General features: G+C 42.0%; 1 protein-coding gene and 1 pseudogene across 5 annotated transcripts in view; both read right to left on the bottom strand.

Annotated features, from left to right (window-relative positions):
• The window catches only part of PRKCQ (protein kinase C theta), a 167,473-nt gene that overhangs the window by 115,034 nt on the left and 28,139 nt on the right, over positions 1 to 24,300 (bottom strand). The window lies entirely within an intron of this gene.
• LOC111761051 (U1 spliceosomal RNA) lies at positions 22,148 to 22,296 on the bottom strand (annotated as a pseudogene).

The raw sequence follows: 24,300 nt of genomic DNA, 5'->3' as shown, positions 1-24,300 counted from the left end.
CAAAAACAGCAAGCAAACAGACGGGGCGGGGGGGCGGCAGAATAATAGACCCAATATTTAGGGTTGTTACAAGGATCAAAGAAAGTAATTTACAGAAAACATATCTAACAATGTTTGGTGGGAAAATTAATGATTACATCACACTGGACTTTTCCAAAATATCCCTAGAAATTCTACCTAGTGAAAATGTTATGGTAATCTGCTCAGTGGATTACCTGACATTCCTAGAACACACCTAAACTGCTTGCCAGGTGGATGAAGGGACACCTCATTAATTTTTTGCCATTATTCAATAAGCATTTGATAAACCCACCTTTTGGGTACACAACACTCTGCTGGACATCAAGCTGTGATATGGCCTCTGTTCCAAATGAGCCCTGGGACATCAGAGTGGAGTGGGCCCTGCCTGCTGGAGAGGACCAGAAAAGCGGGCTCTGGGAGCCTGGACTCAGCTCTCCTGCCGTTGTATCCTAGATGTGTCCTGAGCAGTAACGTGGACTTTGTGTTAGAGACAGAGAAAACAAGAAATGCACACTGAGCTGCCCCTCCAGGGCACACCGGTAGTGAAAAACACCCCTGTCCTCAGAGTAAGGCTCTAACCACCGCCTGCCACTTCCTCTTAAGGGTGTGAAACACTCCTCAAAGAAAAGACAGTATTTTGTAGTGTCACCACAGCAAGCGGAAATGGCAATCTTTGGTCCATAGATGAACTAAGAGCTTTGTACAGAACAGTATCTGTAGAATGTTCCACGGGCTGGCCACATGCTGGGAACACAGAGGCAGGCAGGGTGAGTGTCCTTCCCATAAAGAGGGCCGCAGATTAAGGGGTGGGGAAAATCAGGGGAGGGAAAAGAAAGAGCCAGGACAGGAGCCAGACAATCTAGGGTGTGCATTCAGGTCTGTGTGGAGCACACAGGAACGCCCCCCACCTGCAAGTGAGTGGGTGGCAAAAGCTTGTTTGTAATAGATGGTTTGGAGCCTTGGAATCCATGGGAACTATAAAATTAGGAAAAATTTAGGTTCCTGGAGGAACCCGTTCATTAGCTTATGACTCTATTAATGCAGAATGAGGCCAAAATTGATAAAATTGATCACCTATAGTCATTATTTTTGGATTAGGATTCTCTTCTTCTTGTTGTTCTTCCTGTGATATTTCAGATTTGTTGTGGGTTTTACAACCCACTTTGGGCCTAGTTTCTGATATAAAAACGAATCACACAGATTCTCGGGGGAACTTTAGTTTTACTGTATTAAACTAGTATTTAACAACTGCCCTGGAGACCCACCATCCTGCAAGATGGGAACCTACCATCTCAGGGTTTCTGTTTTCAAAGTGGCGTCCCCGCCCAGCATCATCTGGAAACTTAACAGAAATGCAAATCCTCCAGCTTCACCCCAGATCTACCCAATGAGAAACTCGGGGGGCGGGGCTCAGCCATCTGAGTTTGAACACGCCCCACCACGTCACTGCTGCACGCTCAAGGCTGAGGAGCTCCTCACGGGAGCAGAGCCCACCAGGCAGGCCTATGCCTTTTTTCTACTTCATTTGCTCAACACCTGGCACAGTGCCTGGCTCTTGGGAGGGTCTAAATCCAAATTCCCAGCCAGGGACATCTGACTAAGTCTGGTGACACTTTTGGTTGTTCCAGTTGGGGGTGAGGGTACCACCGGCATCTAGCAGGTAGAGATCAGAGATGAGGCTAAACATCCTACAAGGCACAGGGCTGTCCCCACCACAAAGAATTACCCAGCCCAAATGGCCAGTAGTGCTGAGGTGGAGAAATCCCATTCTAAATAAACCGATGTGTTAAATGTGATGATGCCCGGAATAGTTCCCTAATCTGTGCCTCGCTCTCCCCTATCATTTCCTCAAGTTTAGCGAATCCTAGCTCCCCAACAAGAAGAAATATGGTGACCTGGGCGATCTGTCTCCCTCTTTCCCACATTCCCTTCTGTGACAGTTTGAAGTTCTTCTTTGAATCCCTAAAGATTATGCTCTTAAACTAACCTATTCCTGTGTGTGTGGTACCCTTGGATTGCACCATATTCACTTTAGATCATTTGATTAGGTTGCTTTTCATTGGACTACGCCAGTGAGCTGTGACATAAGTTGGGTTTCAGCCCTTTTGCTGGGTCTTCTATAGCATAGAGAGAGACACACAGAGGGGAAGGAAGCTGCCATATGGGTCCTGCCATGTGTGAGAGGGAGGACTGCAGGAAAAGAGAAGCCCTGCGAGGCCGCGAGAGGTCCTGGAGTCTGGATCCAGCAGAGCACAGAGGCCCGAGAGAGGCCCCGAGGGCCTGGGCACAGGGAGCAGCTCCAGGCTGAGGAGTGGAGCCTTGCCACAGGCCTGATGGCCACATGGCAGGACACCAGGATCAACAACTGCTGACTCTGGCCACAAAGCATCTCTGATGGTGCCTTGATTTGGACATTGCATGACCTCAGAACTGTAAGCTTTTACCCCAAATCAATCCCCTTTATAAAAGCCAACACGTTTCTGGTACTTGGCGCGACAGCCTTGTGGCAAACTAATACACTTTCTCATTTGGGAGCTCTGAGTAGCACAGTAATTGGTGTAAAATACGCTCACCATGAGTGTCTTTTGAGCAAAGAAATGGATGAGTCCATTAGGAATGAATAAATCAACGAATCCATCGGCAGATGTGCTTCTTTTTTTTTTTGGAAAGCCGAAAAGGGTGGTTGGTATCAAGTGGTCTCTCCATCCTCTATGACTTTAAGATGAGGAATCTGGAGCTCAGAGAAGTTAAGGCAGGTGAACGCAGCTAGCCCTCGAGTTCCTGGGCCAGGTCTCCTGACTCTGAGCTCCTCTTTTAAGTCATCTGCCACTTCCCCTTTATCTTACTGTCCTGGCTATCATTTGGTAAAGAGTATGATTTGGAAAAATGATTGGATTTCCTCCTGCACAGGCTCTCAGCACTGCCTGCACCGAGAGACTGTTTAAACACCCAGATGGCAGTTTCTAGCCCACTCGGACATACTCTTTGTGACCTGTACTAATTTTGCTGATTTAGAACACTGGGAAACGGACTTGGCCCAGTGGTTAGGGCATCTGTTTACCACATGGGAGGTCCGCGGTTCAAACTCCGGGCCTCCTTGACCCGTGTGGAGCTGGCCCACACGCAGTGCTGATGCGCGCAAGGAGTGCCCTGCCACGCAGGGGTGTCCCCTGCGTAGGGGAGCCCCATGCACAAGGAGAGCCGCCCAGCGCGAAAGAAAGTGCAGCCTGCCCAGGAATGGCGCCGCCCACACTTCCCGTGCGCGGCTGACGACAACAGAAGCGGACAAAGAAACAAGACGCAGCAAACAGACACAGAGAACAGACAACCGGGCGAGGCGGGGGTGGGTGGGATTAAATAAATAAATAAATCTTTAAAAAAAAAAAAAAAGAATACAGCACTGGCCTTGAACTTGGTAGCCAGGTACATTGTGAGTGAATCTAGCTAATTACAACTTGTTCACATTCTGAGAAGGGTTTTTTTTCTTCTTTATTTTCTTTTAAATGTTACATTAAAAAAATATGCGGTCCCCATATACCCCCCACCCCTCCCACATCAACAACCTCTTCCATCATTGCGGCACATTCACTGCACCTGGCAAATACATTCTGGAGCACCGCTGGAACACATGGACAGTGGTCCACATTGTAGTCCACACTCTCTCCCAGTCTACCCAGTGGTACACGACAGGACACACAACGTCCAATATTTGTCCCTGCAGCGCCACCCAGGACAACTTCAAATCCTGAAAATGCCCCCATACCATGCCTCTTCTTCTGTCTCCCTACTGTGGCCACCCTCTCCACATCACTACTACAATTTCTTCCCTCACTAATCACAATTGTTCCCCAGCAGAACACCAGTAAGTCCACTCTAATCCATACTCTATTCCTCCATCCTGTGGACCCTGGGATGACTATGTCCAGTCCCCCTCTACCTCAAGAGGGGGCTTAGATTCCACATGGATGTTGGATGCAGTTCTCCTGCTTGTAGCTGTAGGCACTGAGAAGGGTTTGTCTAGAGTCATTGTTCATGTGTAATTTGAAAAAATAAAAAGTTTTGCTTCTTTGAGGGAAAAAACAGTAAAAAAATTAAAAAAGGAAGAAAGAAGTTGGCACTGGGATGTATCGCATTGCTTGCAAATGCCCAGCTTCTACTCCACTCCTTGACTTTTTAGTGAGCTCATAAAAATATCATTTTGTAACAGAGATGTTACTTAAAATGTACTTCAGCCTGCTTTTGTAAATAACAGTTTCTTAAGAGGACATCACAACATTTAATAATTGCAATTTAATTATTCTCCAGAATGGAAGGCAGGGAGAGTGAATAACTACCTTCATTTTAGCAAGGCATCTATTTGCAAACTAGTGACAAGTAACTGATAGGCATGGAGTACTTGACAGTTTACAAATAGCTTTTCAAAGATGAGAGTAATAAAGAGGTTGCTAGTCCTAAAATATATTAAACTAAGGATTATAATAATGGAAATAGTGCAGTACTGGCAGCAGAAGAGATGAAAAGCTCATCAGAACAAAACAATCTCCCCAAATAGATCCAAATACATAGGTAATGAAGATGGTATTTAAAGTCAGAGAGGAAGTAAGGCCTGTTTAGTAATGGGACTGTGCCAACTGGCTCAAACACACTTTACAGCTAATATCAAAATAAACTCAGATTGACTGAAGATATTAATGTAGAAAGAAAACCAGTAAACCACTAAAAGTAGTAGATGGTATAGATTAATGATGATCCCCTTTTGGAATTGGGAAGAGTTTTTCAAATATGATGCCACAGACAAGCTCCATAAAGGAAAATATTTATAGACTGCTTTACATAAAATGTGTGTATGTTAAACAATTTAACAAAAGTAGAAGAAAAAGGACAAAACTGGAGACTTTGTTGTAAAATATTTCGTAAAATCTCTGACAAATATGTGAATGGCTCTTTTAAAAAGCAAGGACAAAACATCTTATTAAAAAATTAGGCAAAACTCCAATGCAAGCAATTTACAAAATAAATCATGAAAAAATTTTCAGCTTCACTAGAAATAAATGTAAATTAGCCTGCTCAAAACCCAAATAGCTCTGAAAATAGAAGAAAACCCTTATTCTATATGTATATTAATTTTGCAGCAAAATCTGACCATAAACTGATGTGAGTTTATTTATGATCTATTTATCACTGAACTTAACTATTAATGCACCCTCCAAACAAATGGCTGTATATTTTGTAATATATAGAGTATCACTTTATTATCTTTATAAAATATGAATTCAGAAGCAGACCTGGGCTCTATACTTTGGAATTGGAACTTGTAAAATACTTTATGGAGGGCCATGTGTTACAAATAACTTTCAAATTAATAAGGCAAGTGTATGAAGATGTATATACAAGAATGCCCATGGCAGTACTGTTTACAAATAGTAAAACTGGAAACAGCTTTAATGTCTAAAAATAAGATAGTCAATGTCTAAAAATAAAATATTTTAAATATTTTATGGCCTATCACTATAAGAGAATAATTTACAACCAGTTTAATGAAATAAAGATATTTGCAGAATATAGTTGAGATGAAAAGAGAGGTCATAATCTTAGTATGAAAATATGGGCTCATTAAAAAATTTATCAATTTACAGGCATACATTTTGGTGGGAAGAAATTTGGAAGAATATACACCAAAATGTCATCTCTGGGTGAAGTGTAAGTTGGGTGATTTGGGGGAGGTTTGCAATTCTAATTTTTAAAAGGATCTACTGGGTTTAACAGAAAAAGGAAAAATTCTCTTCTTATATAGATTCATTTCCCACTCCTAATAATTTTGTGAAGTAGGTTGGATGAGTAGAGAAGAGAGAGATAGAGGCTTGGAGAGGTTTAGGCACTTTCTTCAAGGCTACAGATCTTTTAAGTGATGCAGCCCAATCTTCTGATTCTAAATCCAGTCCTTTCCCAGGGTGTCACGTGGGTTCCTGGGTGCCACCCATTCAGAGCCACACCCTTGACAACAGTTGATGGTTTAAGCAGCCATCCCTGCCCTTAGTATCAGTTTACTGGGAGTTTAGTAGGAGAAAGCGCTGTGGGAGTACACAGACATCTAAGTCACAGCTCCTGATTCTAAGAATCCTTCAATCTTGTGACCCTCATAATAGAGTTTCTGAGTTTAGAAAACAGTAATGGCCTGTAGTTTCATTAATAAGTAGTTTCGTTCGATCAAAGAACACATATGTATTATTTTTCCCCATAGTAATGTTGAATCCTCGTATGCACATTAAAAAAAAAAAACAACTAAATGGTTCTATAAACCCAGCTACAACGGATTGCAACAGTTTTCCTAGCAAACGCCTCCAAACGTCTCCCCACAGTAGATTCAGGGCTCTCCTCCTCCTTCCTACTGAGTAGGGGGTCAGGTCTTCCCCCAGCTCCAGCTCCTTGCCTTTCCCATTGCCAGTTTCCCATAGCCTAAGGGCAGTGAGAAGAAAAGGCCCAGGCCAGCCGCTGGGGACGGTGGTGGGAGTGGGGGACAAGAGGGCCTATGCAGGAAAATCAACCCTGGAGGGGCGTCCACCCCCCTGCCTCCCTCCTCTTTCTGGAAAATGGAGACTCCAGTAGGGATGGGTGAGTCAGAGACCTGGGACATGAGAGAGTCCTCAATCAGTGAGGCCAGGAAAGGGGACCCAGGAAGGTGAGATGCCCCCAGGAGGCGGAGGAAAGGAAGGGGTGCACCTGGCGGTCTCCCACCAAAGGGCATCTGAAGGTCAAGGCAACCTATGATGCACACCTCCCTGCCTGCACGGGGCCTGAGAGCTGTCCTAGGTGCCTAAAGTCTTCCATTCCTGGCAAAGGGATGTGGCCAGTGGGCTGGGAGCCCAACTCCTGAGCGCCTCTTCTGGGTGGGTCCACCTCCTTCCCACTGGCTGGGACATGGAAGAGGTGGCGTTGAATCACCTCATGATACCTGTGCTATCTGAGCCCCCTCAGGTGGGAGAGGTGTAAACTGCCCTGTTTAGGTCACTGTTTCTTTGGGGCCCTATGACAGTGACCAAACAAATAACCCAACCCATACCACACCTCATAAGACTTGAGAAAGACTCAAGGAATCATATAACTGAAAGAGTTTTCTGAAGGGTAAAGAATTATCCTGATAGCAAATTTTATTAATATACTCTAAAAACTTCTCTTCTTTCTTTTTCTCCTCCTCTACATCTACTCCACGTCCTTCTCCTTCTTCGAAGTGGCCAACCCATTCTCTCCATGCTCACAGGAACAAAAAAGGATGTGACAGTGGTAACCAAATGAGGTACGGGGCTTCAATGTCCTGTCCCAGGCACAAAATGTTTCCCTGAAGTTTAAAAACACGAAATGCAAATTCATTTTCCTTGGTAAGAACTCTGGGAGAGCAACCGAAGGGAACAGGGCCTGACTTTAATGTACCTGTTGTGTTTTGGGTGCCTAGAAGAAAACCTTGTAGTAGAGAAAAAGGCTCGGTGCCTAGAGGCATAGCCTTTTCCTCCTTAGAGGAAAAAACCTGCAATACCTAGGAACTACCCTTCCTCATTCTCAGTCTCCCAACCTTGGAGCAAAGGGAACAGGGAAGGAGAGAGCTCTGGTCCGGCTGAAGCAGGTATCAGGCTGCTGTGGGGACAGGAGGTGGGTTGGCGGGTGATGAGGAGTTCAGGGGCTGAGGAAGGGGCTTGGGTTTGGCTACTTGTCTTGGCTCTTCACCGCAGGTATTAGTTGGGGCTGTAGGGAAGTTGGAAATTGTCTTTCTTTCCTTTGCTTTTGAAAATAAAATTTCCTCTTGCTTCAAAAAGAGTTTAAAGCCATACGTATTATGCAAATCCACCCCTCAGTTTACCTTTTAAGGAAATAGATTGAGAATGAGGAATAACGAAAGCTTACATTTATTCAAAGTGCTTTCACACCCATTTTTCCCATTTCAATGTCACAGCCTTGAGTCATGTCCAAGTTGATATCCTTATTCCTGGTTTACAGATGGGGAAATACTTGCAGAGAATTTGGGTAAGGCTGCCACTCCTATAGTCACAGATGCTGCACCGAGGACGCTCTGCTGCAATCACGCTCGTCCGCTCTCGGTCTGTTCTGAAAGTCGTATAGTTCCTTGATCCTCTCTGCGCTAAGTGCTGTCCTGTAGGTAATTATTTTTAATTACATCTGACTGAGGAATGCAGGGATGCTTGTCAAGAAACCTTTGGGTTCCAACTGAGTTCTCTGTTGCTGGTATTTACTCCAGAGACATGATGATTAAAAGGTATTATTCATCTAATGCTTCTCCAGAGTCCTCAAAAGACACTTTCGCCTCATTTGCTCCCCATTACAAAGCCATGCTTCTCCTCTTTGAGCATTTGCAAAGTCAGATCAAGGGGGTAAATACTGCTTTCCCTGGTTCCTCTTCCACTGTCCTGCCCTTCCCCACACTTCCTCCTCGGAGATCTCTCCAGTGCAGTGCTTCCTCCCTGGTGACGGATGGGAATAAAAGACATGTGACAGCAACAGAACATCTGGCCTTTGGGCAGATTAGGAAAGGGAAAGAGGAAGGAAGGGAGGATAGATATCCCTATATTCACCCATCGTCAGGAGGAAAGTGGGCAGGGAGGATGGTGCCACCGTTTCTGGCAGCTTCCCCAAAGACTGGCCGTGAGGTTCTGTTCCAGAGGGGGGACAGACAGCACGACGTTCTGGTCATTCAACCTCAGCACTGCCAGAGGGAAAGGGGCATGCCAGCCTAGCCCTACCTTTCTACAACCAAGTCCAGTTACGTCCTTGCTGGACCTCTGAGGAGCTAAGGAAACCAGGCTGGAGGCAGAGTGGAGGGAGAAGACAAGCTGAGTAGGAAGGACCTCTTGACCAAGAGAGGTGAGACGTTTTAGAGAAGCTGTTCCCTTGGGAAATGTTAGGCCAACGGGGACCAGTTCTTTAAAACCAAGGCCTCTCCCCCTCGGGACTGGAATAACGGAGAATATCCTTGGTTAGCAGCAATGTCATGGACTGACATGGAGACGAAGTGAATCCTAGTGTCCTCTTCCCACCGAATCATGGGCTCAGTGGAAAATCTGAGTTGGAATGAGACTGAACTTCCCACTTGTAACGTAACTACTTCCAAACGAACAATAAAGGAAACGCTTTAACTTGCTTTTAATAATTAAAAGTGGCATGACTAAATATCAAGCTGTGGTTCTTTAGCAGGAGAGAAGAAATATTAGTGAATTTAATAATTAGAGCCCCAGTTTCCTTTCTGTTGATCCCATTTTGTTTCCGTATATATCAGGACTCAATCAGGAATGATAGTATATTTTGATTTTTCTACACCTGTATGTACATTTATTAGCCCTTTGGATACTCTTACAGTGCAACACTCTGAATCACAAATTGCAGGAAAGTTCTTTCTTGATGATATTGTGAATTCCACGGTATTCTTTTTTTATTTTTATTTCCTCCCAACCAGGAAGTGTCACTTTTCTTGTTGTTGTTAATTAGAAAAGTTGTGAGTCAACAAAAACAATCATGCATACCATACAGGATTCCCATATATCGCCTCATCACCAACACCCTGCATTGTTGTAGAACCTCTGTTACAAGTGATGAAAGAACATCGTCAAAATATTACTGCTAACTATAGTCCATAGCTTACATTTAATGTATTTTCCTCACAAACCACCCTTTATTGTTATTTTTAATACAGAGGTTCTTTTCTGTACTGTTGCTTATTCTGTTGATCCTGGTTCTCTCCCCAAGGTTATCATGGATAAGTGTACTCGCTCTTCCACAGGAGATCCTTTGAGCTAATCAAGGGACGCAGACATGTTCTTCTGCCTTTTCTTCCTGGTAGTAAACTTCTCCAGCTCCTTTGTTTATCTTTTCTTTGTCAATGTTTCTAGACCCTTGGTTCTGATCACATTTGCATGGAAATGACATTGGTCAATACACTTTAAAAACATATCTGGAAGAAGCTGTACTCTCCAGATGTCTGAGCCACAGAAGATAGTTCCACGAGCTCTCGTAGAATACTGGAGGTCCATCAGTGCAGCTAAGAATGAGCTGCTGTTTGTGAAAGCTGCCTTCTACTGTTGTCCCATGCAGAAATAGTAGTGAATGAAACTCCTGAATCCTTTCACCATAATTGTTCCAACCTCATTTCTTGCCTACCCTGCCTTTGACCAGTTAAGTTTGTGAATCTAAACGAAGATGCTTACAGTTCCTGGAGTTAGATCTCATTTGGGTTTTGGCTCATCTTTCAGTCTAGGCAGATCATTTTGGCTCTGTGTTCTTTCGGCCCTTCCAGTTTTGTGTTGCCAGCTGTAAATTTGGCAGAACTTCTAAATCTTCATTCAGGACATTTATTTCTAAAAATGCTGACTAGGGCAGAACCAAGTTCAGAATTCTGCTACTTCCCGTTAAAGACCCTTCTTTCCTGGATTAGAAATTGATTCATATTCTCTGGGGTACTGGATAGGCGTTTTTCATGTTTTCAACAACAGTGTTTTGAGACACTGTTAAACATATTACTGAAATCAAAATATTCTGTTACTAGCCTAGTAATCCACTAATCTGATATCTCAATAAAAATGAAAATTGGATAATTTGGTATCATCTAGTTTGGTAAGATGTTAGCAAGTCTATGCTGACTTCTTTAAAAAAAGATTAATTTTATTATTTATTTCTCTCCCCTTCTCCCCTCCTTTGTCCACTCTCTGTGTCCATTCACTGTGTTGTTCTTCTGTGCCCACCTGCATTCTCGGTGGCACTGGAAATCTGTGTCTCTTTCTGTTGCATCATCTTGCTGCATCAGCTCTCTGTGTGTGCAGCGCCTCTCCTGGGTGGGCTGCACTTTTTTTGCACAGGGCAGATCAATGTGGGGTGCACTCCTTGCATGTGGGGCTCCCCTACATGGGGGACACCCCTGTGTGGCACAGCACTCCTTGTGTGTGGCAGTTCTGCATGTGGGCCAGCTCACCACGTGGGTCAGGAGGCCCTGGGTTTGAACCCTGGACCTCCCATGTGGTAGGCGGACACTCTATCAGTTGAGACATGTCTGCCCTCTCATGCTGACTCTTATTGATTATTACTAAATGGAAATTCTCCCTCCATAATATAAGACTATTTCTCTCTTTTGAGTGAAGCTTGGAAAATTGCTAGTTTTGTTAGCATTGTCTTCAATTATCCTTCATATATTGATGATACATTTTATTATCACCTCCAAGCCTTCTCTTTTCCATATGAAATACTCTTTCCTCTTTTTTCCAAAAAGTATTCATATTCAAATTTTAAATGGTTGTTTCCTAGCTACTCTTTGGCTTGTATCTAGATTTCTATAGGAAATGCTGAGCCCAGAGCCATTTCTGCACTATTGAGCTTAAAGTCAAGGAAAAAAACTACACCTTTTTTTCCCCAAACTGTTCCTTAATTCTCTGTTAGAGGCAGGAGTCAGCATGCATGGATGGACTATGGTTTTACTGCGTGGTCAGCTCTTATGCTTTCACAAAGAATGACAAGGCCAATACAAAGTGTGATGATGAACTGGGTAAACTTAGGGAAATCACTTAACCTCTGCGGCTGGAAAGCTTCTTTGCTTATAAAATGAGGGAGTAGAGTTTAATCTCTTCTGTCTGTTTTAGCCCTAACACCCTATGGTGCATAATGACTTCCTGGGCTTCTCATTTCTGTTCACATCATGCTAAGGCAAATGCATTTGGATGCAGAAACCTGCCACCTTCGAGAAATATCCTTGCATTCTGATATAAATGAGCTATTCAATAATAAAATTCATACAATAAATATTCATTGAGCATAGACTACATGCAAGAGCTGGTGGGGGATATAAATTTCACCCTTGAAATACTTGCATTTTAGTGGAAGCAATGAAACAGGAACATGACGACACTGATAGAAACCATGGAAATAGGAATAATCTATAACTCAGCACCTATAATTTTAGAGGTAACAGCTCTCATTCTAAGACAAGAGCAGAACCGGTGCTAATTCAGCAGCTAGATTGTCAGGTTCATGCTCCCCCCCATTTTGCCATGTTAGAAGGTAGCACAGAGGGGCATGTACTAGGAAGTCAGAAGACAGTTTAACCATGAATTTAAGGAAGTCGCTTAACTGCTTTGTGCTTCAGATTCTTTATCTAAAAGGAATGGAGACAATAAAGACTACCTACATCATATCTTCTTCAGTTCTTCCTAGAAATACATAACCCATAAAGTGTAAGGAATTACAAAGTCAAGGTCACGTCATTATAGTCTCTACTAATAAAAATAAACAAGTAAAATTAAATAAAATGAATGAACACAAAATTAAGAGATTTATTTTTCTGCTTGGGGAGCGGAAGGCCCCCAAGCTAGCAGGACCCCCACTTCCGACTTGTCCTTTCCCTCACGCAAGGTGCCATCGGCAAGTGCCACGAGTCCCAGTCCGGGAGTCAGGCGGCTCAGCGGTGCCCCTGCGGGAGAGAGCCACTCTCTGAGGGGCCAATGTCCTTTGATGTCACGACCCTCGGCCCAGTGGTTCCTGTATCTCTGTGAGCTCAGTAATTGGTGAGCGCGCGTCCTGCTGTGTTGACTTTTGCAAAGAGAGGAAGGAAAAGCCACACAGGTGGAGCTCAGCCATCTGAAGCTACCCGAGCCCGTCAGCGGCACACGCTTCCTGCCACCTCTCCCGCTCAGCCTCATTTGGGTTCTTTGTCTCTCTGCTCTGAGGAGGAAAAACGACACGGGGCAGGGCAAAAGAGGAACAGGCGAAAGGGGCAAATGTACGAAGTACGTCTGCCGTGACTACATCCACCGAGGTCATGCCCAGTAAGAGCTCACACGTCCTGGTAAAGCCAACAGCAATTTCTGGTGCCCTTATCTATCACAGGGAAACTAACCGCTCTTTTGTGGTTACATAAGAAAAGCAAACACACACCTCCAGGCACTTCAACACTGTCATTGCTGAGCAAATACCACCATCTCCTAACAGAGCGGATGCCCTGGCAAGGCTGCCCTGTGCCCAGTGGGGCTGTGCTTCAGAGCAACATGCCACGCAGCTTTGCTCCCACCAGCATGGGGGTGGCGAGTGGGGGAGTCCAGGGGCCTTACTCTCTCTGCCATGTCTCTTCTGATCAGTCATTCTTTTATTATTATTATTATTATTTTCTCTTCCCGACTCCCTCGTTGTCTGCTCTCTGTGTCCATTTGCTGCGTGTTCTTCTGCATCCACTTGCATTATCAGGCGGCACTGGGAATCTGTGTCTCTTTTTTGTTGCCTCATCTTGCTGCGTCAGCTCTCCAGGTGTGCAGCACCACTCCCGGGCGGGTTGCGCTTTTTTCAAACGGGCCGCACACCTTGCGCATGGGGCACCCCTACGTGGGGGCACCCCTGCGTGACACAGCACTCCTTGTGCATGGCAGCACTGCCCATGGGCCGGCTTACCACATGGGTCAGGAGGCCCTGGGGATCGAACCCTGGACCCTCCATATGGTAGACGGACACTCTATCAATTGAGCCACAACTACTTCCGATGATCAGCCATTCTTAAAGTGTGTCCTTCCTTGTTCACGTCTTACTTTCCCAAGGCTGCTATACCAAATCACTCCAAACTGGGTGGCTTAAAACAACAACACATTTATTCTCCTGTGGTTCTGCATCCTTCCGTCTTCCAGCTTCTGGGAGCCCTACACAACCCTCGACTTGCAGAAGCATCATTATAGGCTCTGCCTCCATCTTCGCACGGCCTCTCCCCCAATGTCGGCCTGGATGTCCAAATGCCCTTTTACAGGAATACTAGCCATACTGGATTCAGGGCCCACCTACTCCAGTATGACCTCATCTCAACTTGGTTCCATCTGCAACGACCTTCTTTCCAAATAAGGTCACACTCACAGGTACCAGGGGTCAAGACTTAAGCATATCCTTTTGGGGAACACAATTCAATCCATAATGGCCATGTTCTACGTACACTCTGGGTAGGCAGCTGTCAGAACTGGAAATCATGGAGGGTGCCAATCCTCCCGATTATGGGAAGGGGAAAGTCTCCTTCTACTCCCCCATAACTCTAAGAGGGTCAGGCATTTTTCAAATGCTTTGCATGTAGCTTCACAGCAGGGACATTTGTCCCTCAAATAAAATTGATGATATCATTTACCATTCTACAGTAAAACCTAAAAATTCATTAATTCAGTCCATCCCTCATCCCTGACTACTTTGGAATATGTATTACATTTCAGATTGAAATACAACTTTGGAAAAGACACTGTGAAAGTTTTGGTCAGCACTCTAACAAAGACTGTTTTAAGTCTTAAGTGGATATGTCCAAGGGCATAAGTTCCAAATATTTACAATGGAAATAGAAATAAGAAATATTACTGGTAGTTACTATTTACTGGGTGCTAGAGGATTTATACCCATCTAAAAAAGTTCCTGTAGTAGCTCTGCCAGGTAGTAATTGTTAGCTACATTTTGCAGAGGAAGAAACTGGCCTAGGTGGATAATTTGCAGCAATAATTTGCAGGATTCAACATCCGAGACCCTTTCCTTTACCTCGGGTTGCCCGTTTCTATGGTTCAAGGCTGATGCATTTCAGACTACCCCAGAGGACCAAATTTTAACTATTAAAATTAATTTACATATCCAAAGATTAATACAACGGAATTAAAACAAACCCACGGTCCAGAAATTTCCCTAATTCACACTTACCTTTCTTACAGTTTGAAATACAAAGAGGTCACAACATCTGTTTCTATTTTGGGAGAAAGGCAAGACTGGAAAACTATCAAGGTCATGGTAATTTCTATTTTATCTTATGTGCAGGACTGATCTAAAAATCCTAACACCTCTGTACCTTACTGCCTCTGTCCAAGAGAGCTCCCTCTGTCGTCTTTTGTCTCCAAAGCAACTCTTGCCTAATTGCTAAATTACTTTGTCCTCTGGGATGGCTCCACGTGACCCTTATGGACGAGATCTTGGGGAAAAAAGCAAGGCTACTATAAATTATACATATGTATATAATGTGGCAACAAATAATATAAATTTGGTTGGATATTATGTTTCTCCTTGTCTTCTTCATTTTTAAACAGACACCCAGCTCTGTAAGACCCACAATTTACCTTGCTCTCTAGATTAACAGAGCATAAAGAAAACATTCCTTTATTTTCCAATCAATTGCGGGGTTGACTTCCTGATATAAAGGATATGTTTCTAAAACATTCTGTGACCCATTTTTAAAAGAGGAAGACACATTTATTTTAAGCAAGTTGGGAAAGCTATATTACTTTATGTGCCTTATAAAAAACTAACATGCAACCCATTACCAGTCTAATTTTTCCTAAGAGACATTAAAAGAGTCAGTATTTCCATATATTAAACTTGATGCTTTCTCAGTATAGATGGGCAAGGTTCATTTAATAATATGTGGGATTTTAAAAACTCATTTTTTTTCCTCCCTGAGAACACTGCTACAATGAATCGGGAGTGGAGAAATCTGTATTAAAGAAAGAAGAAATTCTCATGGAAAACATCTTGTGTATTAAGTTATCTTTTGGGCTACTCTAGAAAGAGGTTTTGTCAAAACAACATTTTAAGACTCAAAAGAGAATGTGAAGTAAATTTTATTACAGAAACTTTACCAATGGAGAAAATCAATGTGAAAGAAGTGAAACTGTTCATCTCAGAGCCACAGTTCTGAGTTTAAGCCATGCCACTTAGCATCCACTCTGGAAAGTTCACGGATGGCTTTTGTGCGTCCCACCAAAGCAACATCTCAAAGTTCTTCATCATCCAGACTTGCCTCTGTAATGACCCAGTCACTCTGTCAACTTAAGTGCCAGATTATTCCTTTTCATAACACAGTGACTGCTGAATGTATTACTAACAGCAAAAAACTATACTATAATTAATTACACAGTGACTAACTCTAATTGACTTAGGCCAAAGGATGACAACATATCAAGATAACTGAAAACTGGGTCAGTTTGATTCATTCAGCCAACCCTCAGTACTTGAATTTATTACAACGACCTTCTCCTTCACCCAGGCTACTAGAGATCCATTCTCGCAGCATATCACAGCACTTTTTTTTCTGAATGAAGGTGCCTGCTATTGTTCTCCTTATGTTATTGCTCAATAGGAGGGAGGAGTGGGGAAATGTGAAAGAGAGGATCACTCTTACAGTGCAAGGACTCTGTGATCTGATCTCTCATTTACTAAATAAGAATTTCCAGTTCAGTGCAACATAATAACTGATTACTGAGCACTTACAATATGTAACATGTGATGTGGAAATATGGGAATGAGAAAACATACTTCTTACCCTTGTTCTCATGAAATTTATAATCTAGTTGGGGAAGTGAAGGAAATAACTTAGTCTATCTACCATGGGCTGAAGCAGTGTGCTGGGCACAGGACATAATTTTTAAGATATTGTTAAACCTGCACAACAAACGTTGAAGTGCTGATCTTGTTTTGCAGGGTAGACAAACTGAGCTTTTAAAATTGTTACCATGCCCAAGGGCTCCCAGCTAGTAAGTGGAGTAGTGAGGTTTTGAGCTTAGATATGTCTGGCATCAAGTTCCCTTTACACTTAGGATGTTGTACAGGCCCTAATATTTAATATTATTATTTCCATTTAAAAATAATTTACTGAATTAAATCATTCACACATGAACATACATAAACAATAAGTGTATAGTAAAAGTTGTAAACTTATAAAACAAAAATACAGAAATCACACAGGGCTTCCATACTTTACCCTACCACAAATACCTTGCATTGTTGTGAAACATTTGTAACAAATTATGAAAGAGCATCATTAAAGTGTTATTAATAACTGAAGTCTGTATCCTACATTTGGTGTATTTTCCCCCCAACCCACCCTATTAATTTTTGTTCATAAACCATATAATTTATCTAAAGTGTACAAGCAGTGGCATTTGGTATAATCACTGAGCTGTGCATTCATCACTTCAATCAATATTAGAGCTTCTCATTAGTCTAAAAAAAAAAACAAAAAATAAACCACTATCATACCCATATGTTAGCACAACTAATTTTAAATCCTATGATGGGTTTTCACCATTTCTATTCATTTCCAGACGTTTCCAAACAACTTTTTACCAATTCTGCACAGATTAAAACTCAGTTTTCCATAGTCTAACCACATTCTTTCCTCTGGTGACTTACATTCTAGCTACTAACTCTAAGAGTTTGCTCATTTATATTTAGTTCATAGTAGAGAAGTAATACACTCTTTGTCCTTTTGTGCCTGGCTTGATTCACTCAACACAATGCTCCCAGGTTCATCCACATTGTCACATTCTTCGCAACTTCATTTCTTACAGGTGAGTAATATTCCATTGTGTGTATGCACCACAGTTTGTTTATCCATACTTCAGTTGATGGTCACCTGCGTTGCTTCCATCTTTTGGCAATTGTGAATAATGTTGCTATGAACACTGGTGTGCAGATGTCTGTTCATGTCACTGCTCTCAGTTCTTCTAGGTATATACCTAGTAGCAGTATTGCTGGGTCACATGGCAGATCTTTAACTAACTTTCTTTTTTTTTTTTAGATTTCTTTATTTCTCTCCCCTCCCCCCCCCACCTCGGTTGTCTGTTCTCTGTGTCTATGTGCTGCGTCTTCTTTGTCCGCTTCTGTTGTTGTCAGCGGCACGGGAATCTGTGTTTCTTTTTGCTGCGTCATCTTGTTGTGTCAGCTCTCTGTGTGTACGGCACCATTCCTGGGCAGGCTGCACTTTCTTTCGCGCTGGGCGGCTCTCCTTATGGGGTGCACTCCTTGCGCATGGGGCTCCCCTACGCGGGGGACACCCGTGCGTGGCAGGGCACTCCTTGGGTGCATCAGCCCTGTGCATGGACCAGCTCCACACGGGTCAAGGAGGCCCGGGGTTTGAACCGTCGACCTCCCATGTGGTAGACAGACACCCTAACCACTGGGCCAAGTCTGCCACCTTTATCTAACTTTCTTAGGAGCTACCAAATAGTCCTCTACAGTGTCTATACCATTCTACATTCCCACCAACAGCGATATTTCTATCTCTCCACATACTCTTCAAAACATGTAGTTTTCTGTTTTGTTAATAGTGGCCATTCTAGTAGGTGTGAAATGGTAGCTCATTGTAGCTCTGATTTGTATTTCCCTAATTGTTAGTGATGTTGAATGCTTTTTCATGTGTTTTTTTGCCATTTGTATTTCTTCTTTAGAAAAAATGTCTTTTCAGGCCTTTTGCCCATTTTTTTAAACTTTGTTTTGCACATTTAATAATTGAAAATATAAACAATTAAAAACTAAAAGGAAAACACTGTTGAATAAAAACATGCATTTCTCAATTAAATGTACTGGATATCTATGATGTTTTAAAAAATCATACAATATGTTACACAATATTTTTGGTTTATAGTAATGCAATCATACAGTATTTGTTCTTTTGTGTCTGGCTTGCTTCACTCAACGTAAGGTCCTCCAGGTTCATCCATGCTGTTATTTGCTTTACTTCATTTCATCTTACAGCTGCATAATATTCCATTGTGCGAATAGATCAGTTTGTTTAACCATTCATCTGTTGATGGAAACCTGGGTTTTTCCCAACTTTTGGCAATCGTGAATAACGCTGCTATGAGTATCAGTGTGCAGATGTCTGTTCATGTCACTGCTCTCAGTTCTCCTGGGTATATACCCAGTAGTGGTATTGCAGGCTCATGTGGCAAGTCTATATTCAACTTTTTTTTTTAAAGATTTATTTTATTTATTTATCTCCCCTTACCACCCCCACCCCCCCATTGTGTGCTCTCTGCGTCCATCGCTATGTGTTCTTCTGCATCTGCTTGCATTATCACGTGGCACTGGGAATCTGAGTCTCTTTTTTGTTGCGTCACCGTGCTGCATTAGCTCTCCATGTGCGTGGTGCCACTCCTGGGTAGGCTGCGCTTTTTTTCATGTGGGGCGGCGCTCCTTACAGGGTGTATACCTTGAGCATGGGGCATCCCTACACGGGTGTGCCCTTGCATGGCACGGCACTCATTGTGTGCAGAAGCACTGCTTGTAGGCCAGTTTAACCACACCGGTCAGGAGGCCTTGGGGATTGAATCCTGGACCCTCCATATGATAGATGTATGCTCTATCAGTTGAGCCACGTCTGCTTCCCTATATTCAACTTTTTTAGGAACTGCCAAACAGTCCTTCACAGTGGCTGTACCATTCTGCATTCCCATCGATAGTGGATAAGTGTTCCTATTTCTCCACATCCTCTCCAACACTTGTAGTTCTCTGTCTTTCTAATAGTTTTTGCCCATTTTTAACCAGGTAGTTTGTCTTTTTATTGTTGAATTGTAGAATGTTTATATATCATGACTATTAGACCCTTGTCTAATATTTGATTGGAATTGCATTGTGTGATTTCCAAATATTTTCTCCCATTGAGTAAGCTGCCTTTTTACCCTGTTCACAAAGTCCTTTGAATTGCAGAACTGTTTAATTTACAAGAGGTCCCATTCATCTATTTTTTTCTTTTGTTGCTCTGCTTTGGGTGTAAATTTTGAGAGAACCGCACATACTACAAGGTCTTGTGGATGTTTCCCTATATTACCTTCTAGGTGTATTATGACCTGGCTTTTACGTTTAGGTTCTTAATCCATTCTGAGTTGATTCTTGTGTAAGGAGTGAGATAGGAGTCCTCTTTCATTCTTTTGGTTCTGCATATCCAGTTCTCTCAGCACTATTTGTTGAAGAGACTGTTCTGTCCCAGAAGAGTGCACTTGGTAAGCTTATAAAACATCAGTTGACCAAAGAGGTGAGGGTCTATTTTTTTTTTTTAATTTCTCTCCCCTTCCCCACCCACCCCAGTTGTCTTGCTCTCTGTGTCCATTTGCTCTGTGTTCCTCTGTGTCTGCTTGTATTCTTGTCAGTGGCACCGGGAATCTGTGTCTCTTTTTGTTGCATCATCTTGCTGCGTCAGCCTGTGTGTGTGCAGCGTAATTCCTGGGCAGGCTGCACTTTTTTCGCACTGGGCGGCTCTCCTTATGGGGCGCACTCCCTGTGTGAGGGGCTCCCCTACATGGGGGACACCCCTGCATGGCACGGGACTCCTTACGCGCATCAGCACTGCATGTGGGCCACCTCATCACATGGGTCAGGAGACCCTGGATTTGAACCCTGGACCTCCCATGTGGTAGGCAGACACTCTATCCGTTGAGCCAAATCCGCTTCCCTTTAGTTTTGAAGAGGAAGTAAAGGGTATTCTGCAAGTGCAGATGCCTTGTATGTTCAGAATGGCCTGAAGTAGAGAGACTGAGCAAAATATTCAATTAGGTAATTCAGAAATAGTGAACTCTTTATGATAACTACAGTGACAGCAAAGAACCCCAAAATCCCAAGGTTGTACGAAATCTTCTCATAACTGTTAGTTTTTAAATTGTATTATAAAATATTTTAATCACTCAAAAATACAAAAATAACTTAATGAAAACTTTTGTGTCCACAATCAAATCTAAAAAAAGAAAACATAACCATTACATTTAAGTCTACAACACCTCTCCAATGATTTTATTCTGTTCTTAGAACCCTGCTCCCCTCTAAGATAATTACTGTCCAGAGTTTGGAATTTTTCTTTCTCATCATTCATGAATTTATACATAATTCATACAAATATAATAGATATAATATATATTATATAGATACATGCACTCTAATGTATAGCATGCTTTGGTGGTTTTGAGACACTATATAAAACATTGTTTGCATTCTTCTGCAACTCCATTTATCAAGTTTGTAAGAATCAGTCTTGATACATGTAGTCTCAGTTTATTAATTTTCATTGCTCTATAGAAGTAGTTATCAAATGTTTTGGTCTTAGGAGTCCTTCCCCACTTAAAAATATTGAGGACTCCAAAGAGCCTCTGCTTATATAGTTATCAATACTTATCAAAATTTACCACATTAGAAATCAAAACTAAGAAAATTCTAAAATAATTACTAAATAATTAAAAATAATAATAAACCCATTACATGTTAACATAATGATATATTTTTAAGTTAAATAATTATATTTCCCAAAGCAAAAAATAATTAGTGGCATTGCTTTACTTTTTTGCATTCAGACAGCTGGATTCCCTATGTGGTTCTGCACTCAGCCTATTGCTATCATACTGATCACGCCTCTGGTAAACTCCACTACACAGAATGTACTATGGAATCGGTTTTGAATTTGCAAGTGTCCTGAGGATTTCCAGGATTCCCCAGACTACACTTTATGAACCACTCTCCATAATATTCTGTTGAAGTGAATATACTGCAATCTATTTATCCATTCTTCTGTTGATGTATACTCAATTCTTTTTTTTGGCTTTTATAATCATGAACATGCTTTTACTTATCTCCTTGGATATATGTTTAAGAGTTTCTATAGATTATAGACAAACTAGTAGAACTACAAAGCTCACCTTTCACAGTGCCAAATTGCTTTCTAAAATTTACAGTGTCATAGTTAATGGTTTTGATTTTCTTTGCCAAAAGTTTTTAATGAGACCCCTATGAGTGTAACTGAACCAGCTCCTTTACATCTTCCCTTCCCTTCTAAAACAGGCAACGGGAATCACTAGGAAAAGCAAATGTGACAACAAATGTGTGTAAAAAGGCATCTCTTGGAGTGAACCCAATGAAATCCACAGCACAATGGTTATGGTTAGGAAGTCTGCAGGAATTCCAAATCATTAATTACAAATCAAGATTATAATCAAGTAGTCACTAAATAGTTTCTGAGACTTAAACCTTCAATCAAGGTGATCTCTAGGAATGTGATAATAATTAAATGTATATAATTAAGTATATATTAGTATGGAATTGTATCATGGGTGGAGAAAGTTCTCTTGAACCCAAAGGTGCTAGTTAGCAAGGGCAACAGCAAGTGAAGAGACAGATCCTAGCAGGGACACTCAAATAGTTCTAGGAAAGAAGCCTCCATCTCTCTCTGCAGACTTTTAATCTTTTTTTGTTTTTTTTTTTCTTAGGAGGTACCAGGGATAGAACCTCATACATGGGAAGCAGGTGCTCAATCATTTGTGCTACATCTTTTCCCCTCTCTGCATCCTGTTTAAAATTGTAAAATTTCAAAAATATTTTTACAGGGGAAATTACCATTACCACAGATTACGCAGTCGAGGTTCCCACATTTGGGGAAAACGCAGGGGTCAGCACACCCAGAGTGCAAGGAATGAGCCTCACCCTGGGAGAACCACCTTTGTGATCATTGTATCTCCCCTGCCAGGTAAGAATAAAGCATCCTTTAACCATTTGTCTGCTGAATTCACCTGTGTGACCTGAGGAAAATTATTTCAGCTCTCTGGGTCCAATCTCTCCATTTGTAAAATGGTAGCTTTTAATGACTCTGACTTACTATCCTAGAATAGACTTACTATCCTAGAATAGAGTCTCCCTGGGATCCAGGACTCACACAGTAAGCCCTGAAGGTCAGCTGGTACCCAAGTCCACACAGATTACTGAAGGCTGCAGTTTAGAAGAGGGAGAACTCCAGAGCAGTAGCTTCATAAGAGAAAGGGGGCACAGAGCTGGGAATCAGAGAAGGGTGGAATTTTACTGGGGAGACTAGTTTGGGGAAGGGAGAAAATATTTCTTTCTGTAACCCTAGATTTAGAAGGCATCTGGTAAACCCATATCTACTACCTGTTGCCACAGGAAGAAGCACGTCTCATTCTTCCTGCTGGAGGAATCTTGGCAACTATTGCTGAGAGTAGGAACAGAAAATGAAAATGGAAGTTGTGTTCAGAAGATGACTGTAATAGCAGACAATTCTTTCAATAAGTTTCTTACTAGAATTTTACTTTCACAAGGAAAGAAAAATTATTTCCATTAAAAATAAAGGAGTCTAATGCTATAATGAATCATTTGCATCTCCTCTTAAGAAGTAAGCATCTGTTTCTGTTACTTATAACTGGCATAAACACAGTGGTTATTTGTTGGCTATCAGTGGTAAAACCTCTCATCTTTCTAAATGATAAATATCACAAGCTCTTTTTTAGGATCTTCTATTTCAGACTACATAAATTCAGATGAATAAAGCAGACTGCTAAACAAAAAAATATTTACCAAACCAAAATTCTGTGCATGACATCTGTCTGGAGGAAAATGATATCCCTTGTAATGTACATATATTATAAATAATGTCAAAGTAGAATTTAGAGGGTGTCAAGGGCTGCAGCTAATTTGAATCACTTTAAGGATAATACCAATTATATCAATATAAGGATTGGTATATAAGGGTTATACCAACTTTAAAACATTATAAGAATGTATTTTAAGTGGATACTATATAGCAGGTTTAAGATAAAAATAGGGTATACTTCTCTTCATTTATAAAACACTACAGTAAGAATTACTGCCTTCTTGTTATTCCCTTTTTCTAATTTTATGAATCATGCCTTAAGAGAAACCAATAAGATAAGCATGCTGAATTTGCCAATAATCTTAACATTATTTTTGTCTCATTCCTGGTCTCCTTCCTCTTCCATTTCCTAAACAGGTTGTACCAAACATGTTCTCCTTATGTCTCCAAAACTATAATGCAGCCTTCTTTATCCTGGGCAGATACTCTTGTCTATATTAAAGAGAAAATGAAAGCCACAGATATAAATTTGTTCAACTTCCTTCCTTCTGGTTCAGACTTCTCTTTCTCTATTTTTTCTTCCCCAAGTGTCCCATCCCTATGCTCTGACTCCTGTCCATGTCCTCAGAACTATTCTTTTCCTTTACCCCTTGTCATTCTTGCGCTTTCAGTGTCTCTCCACTCCCATTTACAAAGGTGCTCACGTTTCCATCTTCTAATAACGTCCGATGCTGCTTTTCCTGCACATATGGCTCTACCTCCTTTCCTTCCCCAACAAGCTTCCTGAATCATCTTCAGTTTCTCACCTTCCATTTGCTTCTCTACCCACTGCCATTTGGCTTCATCACCCACCATCCTGCTCTCAAAGTCCCACATGATACGGTAATTTCCAGATCCATGGACTTATTCTTGGTCTTCTTCCTCTATATCGTATAGGATGCTGCTGTACCCTCCTTCCATTTCTTCAGTCACTTACCTAAATATTAAAGACTATGTCCAGGGGAAGCGGATGTGACTCAACTGATAGAGCATCTGCCTACCATATAGGAGGTCCAGGGTTCAAACCCAGGGCCTCCTGGCCTGTGTGGTGAGCTAGCCCATGTGCAATGCTGCTGTGCGGGAGGAGTGCCATGCCACACAGGGGTGTCCCCCTTTAG

This window comes from Dasypus novemcinctus, chromosome 20, assembly GCF_030445035.2.
Source record: "Dasypus novemcinctus isolate mDasNov1 chromosome 20, mDasNov1.1.hap2, whole genome shotgun sequence".
Taxonomy (NCBI): Eukaryota; Metazoa; Chordata; class Mammalia; order Cingulata; family Dasypodidae; genus Dasypus; species Dasypus novemcinctus.
The sequence above is the reverse complement of the archived record's forward strand: the minus strand, read 5'-3'. Positions and strand labels throughout refer to the sequence as shown.